Consider the following 6,000-nt stretch of genomic DNA (forward strand, 5'->3'; position numbering starts at 1 on the left):
AAACCCCTCCCCACCAAACGCTCCCCACCAAACCCCTCCCCGCCAAACCTTCCCCACCAAACCCTCCCCACCAAACCCCTCCCCACCAAACCCTCCCAACCAAACCCACCCCACCAAACCCTCCCCAAAAAACCCTCCCCACCAAACCCTCCCCACTAAACCCTCTCCACCAAACCCCTCCCCACCAAACCCACCCCACCCAACCCACCCCAAAAAAACCCTCCCCACCAAACCCTCCCCACTAAACCCTCCCCACCAAACCCTCCCCACCAAACCCCTCCCCACCAAACCCTCCCCACCATACCTTCCCCACCAAACCACTCCCCACCAAACCCTCCCCACCAACCCTCTCCATCAAACCCCTCCCCACCAAATCCTCCCCACCAAACCCCTCCCACCAAACCTTCCCCACCAAACCCTCTCCACCAAACCCTCCCCACCAAATCCTCCCCACCAAACCATCCCCACCAAACCCCTCCCCACCAAACCTTCCCCACCAAAACCTCCCCACCAAACCCCTCCCCACCAAAACCTCCCCACCAAACCCACCCCACCAAACCCTCCCCAAAAAACCCTCCCCACCAAACCCTCCCCACTAAACCCTCCCCACCAAACCCACCCCACCAAACCCTCCCCAAAAAACCCTCCCCACCAAACCCTCCCCACTAAACCCTCCCCACCAAACCCTCCCCACCAAACCCTCCCCACCAAACCCTCCCCACCAAACCCACCCCACCAAACCCTCCCCACCAAACCTTCCCCACCAAACCCTCCCCACCAAACCCTCCCCATCAAACCCCTCCCCACCAAACCTTCCCCACCAAACCCTCCCCACCAAACCCTCCCCACCAAACCCCTCCCCACCAAACCCTCCCCACCAAACCTTCCCCACCAAACCCCTCCCCACCAAACGCTCCCCACCAAACCCCTCCCCACCAAACCTTCCCCACCAAACCCTCCCCACCAAACCCCTCCCCACCAAACCCTCCCAACCAAACCCACCCCACCAAACCCTCCCCAAAAAACCCTCCCCACCAAACCCTCCCCACTAAACCCTCTCCACCAAACCCCTCCCCACCAAACCCACCCCACCAAACCCTCCCCAAAAAACCCTCCCCACCAAACCCTCCCCACTAAACCCTCCCCACCAAACCCTCCCCACCAAACCCCTCCCCACCAAACCCTCCCCACCAAACCTTCCCCACCAAACCACTCCCCACCAAACCCTCCCCACCAACCCTCTCCATCAAACCCCTCCCCACCAAATCCTCCCCACCAAACCCCTCCCACCAAACCTTCCCCACCAAACCCCCTCCACCAAACCCTCCCCACCAAACCCTCCCCACCAAACCATCCCCACCAAACCCCTCCCCACCAAACCTTCCCCACCAAACCCTCCCCACCAAACCCCTCCCCACCAAAACCTCCCAACCAAACCCACCCCACCAAACCCTCCCCAAAAAACCCTCCCCACCAAACCCTCCCCACTAAACCCTCCCCACCAAACCCACCCCACCAAACCCTCCCCAAAAAACCCTCCCCACCAAACCCTCCCCACTAAACCCTCCCCACCAAACCCTCCCCACCAAACCCTCCCCACTAAACTCTCCCCAAACCCACCCCACCAAACCCTCCGCACCAAACCCACCCCACCAAACCCTCGCCACCAAACCTTCCCCACCAAACCCACCCCACCAAACCCTCCCCACCAAACCTTCCCCACCAAACCTTCCCCACCAAACCCTCCCCACCAAACCCCTCCCCACCAAACCCTCCCCACCAAACCCTCCCCACCAAACCCCTCCCCACCAAACCCTCCCCACCAACCCTCTCCATCAAACCCCTCCCCACCAAATCCTCCCCACCAAACCCCTCCCACCAAACCTTCCCCACCAAACCCTCTCCACCAAACCCTCCCCACCAAACCCTCCCCACCAAACCATCCCCACCAAACCCCTCCCCACCAAACCTTCCCCACCAAACCCTCCCCACCAAACCACTCCCCACCAAAACCTCCCAACCAAACCCACCCCACCAAACCCTCCCCAAAAAACCCTCCCCACCAAACCCTCCCCACTAAACCCTCCCCACCAAACCCACCCCACCAAACCCTCCCCAAAATACCCTCCCCACCAAACCCTCCCCACTAAACCCTCCCCACCAAACCCTCCCCACCAAACCCTCCCCACTAAACTCTCCCCAAACCCACCCCACCAAACCCTCCGCACCAAACCCACCCCACCAAACCCTCGCCACCAAACCTTCCCCACCAAACCCCTCCCCACCAAACCTTACCCACCAAACCTTCCACACCAAACCCCTCCCCATCAAACCCCTCCCCACCAAATCCTCCCCACCAAACCCCTCCCACCAAACCTTCCCCACCAAACCCTCCCCACCAAACCCTCCCCACCAAACCCCTCCCCACCAAAACTTCCCCACCAAACCCTCCCCACCAAACCCCTCCCCACCAAACCCTCCCAACCAAACCCACCCCACCAAACCCTCCCCAAAAAACCCTCCCCACCAAACCCTCCCCACTAAACCCTCCCCACTAAACCCCTCCCCACCAAACTCTCCCCACCAAACCCTCCCCACCAAACCCTCCCCGCTAAACTCTCCCCAAACCCTCCCCACCAAACCCTCCCCACCAAACCCACCCCACCAAACCCTCCCCACCAAACCTTCCCCACCAAACCCTCCCCACCAAACCCTCCCCGCTAAACTCTCCCCAAACCCTCCCCACCAAACCCTCCCCACCAAACCCACCCCACCAAACCCTCCCCACCAAACCTTCCCCACCAAACCCTCCCCACCAAACCCTCCCCACCAAACCCTCCCCACCAAACCCACCCCACCAAACCCTCCCCACCAAACCTTCCCCACCAAACCCTCCCCACCAAACCCTCCCCATCAAACCCCTCCCCACCAAACCTTCCCCACCAAACCCTCCCCACCAAACCCTCCCCACCAAACCCCTCCCCACCAAACCCTCCCCACCAAACCTTCCCCACCAAACCCCTCCCCACCAAACCCTCCCCACCAAACCCCTCCCCACCAAACCTTACCCACCAAACCCTCCCCACCAAACCCCTCCCCACCAAACCCTCCCAACCAAACCCACCCCACCAAACCCTCCCCAAAAAACCCTCCCCACCAAACCCTCCCCACTAAACCCTCCCCACCAAACCCCTCCCCACCAAACCCACCCCACCAAACCCTCCCCAAAAAACCCTCCCCACCAAACCCTCCCCACTAAACCCTCCCCACCAAACCCCTCCCCATCAAACCCACCCCACCAAACCCTCCCCACCAAACCCTCCCCACCAAACCCTCCCCACTAAATCCTCCCCACCAAACCCTCCCCACCAAACCCTCCCCACCAAACCCCTCCCCACCAAACCCTCCCCACCAAACCTTCCCCACCAAACCCCTCCCCACCAAACCCTCCCCACCAACCCTCTCCATCAAACCCCTCCCCACCAAATCCTCCCCACCAAACCCCTCCCACCAAACCTTCCCCACCAAACCCTCTCCACCAAACCCACCCCACCAAACCCTCCCCACCAAACCCCTCCCCACCAAACCTTCCCCACCAAACCCTCCCCACCAAACCCCTCCCCACCAAACCCTCCCAGCCAAACCCACCCCACCAAACCCTCCCCAAAAAACCCTCCCCACCAATCCCTCCCCACTAAACCCTCCCCACCAAACCCCTCCCCACCAAACCCACCCCACCAAACCCTCCCCAAAAAACCCTCCCCACCAAACCCTCCCCACTAAACCCTCCCCACCAAACCCCTCCCCACCAAACCCACCCCACCAAACCCTCCCCAAAAAACCCTCCCCACCAAACCCTCCCCACTAAACCCTCCCCACCAAACCCTCCCCACCAAACCCTCCCCACTAAACTCTCCCCAAACCCTCCCCACCAAACCCTCCGCACCAAACCCACCCCACCAAACCCTCCCCACCAAACCTTCCCCACCAAACCCACCCCACCAAACCCTCCCCACCAAACCTTCCCCACCAAACCCTCCCCACCAAACCCCTCCCCACCAAACCCTCCCCACCAAACCCTCCCCACCAAACCCCTCCCCACCAAACCCTCCCCACCAAACCCTCCCCACCAAACCCCTCCCCACCAAACCCTCCCAACCAAACCCACCCCACCAAGCCCTCCCCAAAAAACCCTCCCCACCAAACCCTCCCCACTAAACCCTCCCCACCAATCCCTCCCCACCAAACCCACCCCACCAAACCCTCCCCAAAAAACCCTCCCCACCAAACCCTCCCCACTAAACCCTCCCCACCAAACCCTCCCCACCAAACCCTCCCCACTAAACTCTCCCCACCAAACCCTCCCCACCAAACCCTCCCCACCAAACCCCTCCCCACCAAACCCTCCCCACCAAACCCTACCCATCAAACCCACCCCACCAAACCCTCCCCACCAAACCTTCCCCACCAAACCCTCCCCACCAAACCCCTCCCCACCAAACACTCCCCACTAAACCCTCCCCAACCAAAACTCCCCACCACCTTCAAATTACTTGATTGATTCTTGGGATGAGGGAATTATCTTATAAGGAAAGGTCGGACAGGCTGGGCCTGTGTCCGTTGGAGTTGGGAAGAATGAGAAGCAATCTTATTGAGAGATATAAGATGCTGCGGGGACATAAAAACATAGAAACTAGGAGCAGGAGTAGGCCATTCGGCCCTTCGAGCCTGCTCTGACATTCAATATGATCATGGCTGATCATCCAACTCAATAACCTGCTGCCGAGATAAAACTTGACAGGGTGGATGCTGAAAGGGTGTTTCCCCTTGTGGGGGGAGACTAGAGCTAGAGGACACAGTTTAAAAATAACGGGGTGTCCCATTTAAGACGGAGATGAGGAGAATTGCTTCTTCTCACAGAGTCGTGAGCTTGTGGCACTCTCCTCCCAGAGGTGGAGGCAGTGTCATTGGGTATTTTTAAGGCTGAGGTATATAGGTTCTTTGACAATCAAGGGAGTCAAAGGATATCGGGGTTGGGGGGGTGGTAGGCGGGAACGTTGAGGCCACAATCAGATCAGCCCTGGTCTTACTGAATAGCAGAGCAGGCTTGAGGGGCCAAATGGCCTACTCCTGCTCCCAATTCGTATGCATGTACGTATGTAATCATGCCAACAGAATGGGGGTGGGCATTAAATTCACCACTTGACCTACGACTATGTGAGCAGCAGGTGCCTGGAAGGTGCACCCATAGCTCTCCTACAGGTCGGGTTAAGATAGAATCGCAACATGGCTGAGTTCAACCAAAGTTTCCTTTCTCTCCCCTCCTCCCTCCCATTCCACCCCCATCACCAGGGCGCCTCTTCAGCTCGGAAAATTTAGGGCCTCGCTCTGCAGCTCCGCATGTGAAGAGTCTCCATAACGCTGGGGCACTGAAGGGCTATCTGTCACCTTGAACCCAACACCATGCTGCGTCAATATTGTCCCTCGAGTTTCATTTGGTTTTATCTCGACAGCGCTCCTGTTTTGCTGTAAAGAGTATGGCTGCAGTGAGCAATCTCACAGTTTCATGGCTTCAAGCTTGCTTATTGTTTGGGAAATGTGAAAGAGCACTAACAGCCCTGTACATTAAAGTGTTAAGTGATGTAAGAATAGGAATGATTTGTTAACTTGAAGCTGTCACCCTCGCAGTAATTCAATGTGAGAATGAGAAGGTATGGCATGAGGGTCATAGTTTTTGGTCTGCCCTTTCTTCTTGATAACTGCAAATGGGTATCATAACTGGCCAATTTTTTTAATGACATTGCTTAACAAAGGCCCACTAAATTGCAAGACTAAAAATTATTAATTTGGTTCAATATAATTTACCTCAGAGAATATGTCATGGTTAAAAAGCATTTACCTTTCCTTACAGATGCATGTTACCTCTGGGGCAAACTCACTTTGTCAATCACCCCAAATCTTCCTGTTAAATACTAAAATGCAGTACTTGACCTCTGACTC

This window comes from Carcharodon carcharias, chromosome 16, assembly GCF_017639515.1.
Source record: "Carcharodon carcharias isolate sCarCar2 chromosome 16, sCarCar2.pri, whole genome shotgun sequence".
Classification (NCBI taxonomy): Eukaryota; Metazoa; Chordata; class Chondrichthyes; order Lamniformes; family Lamnidae; genus Carcharodon; species Carcharodon carcharias.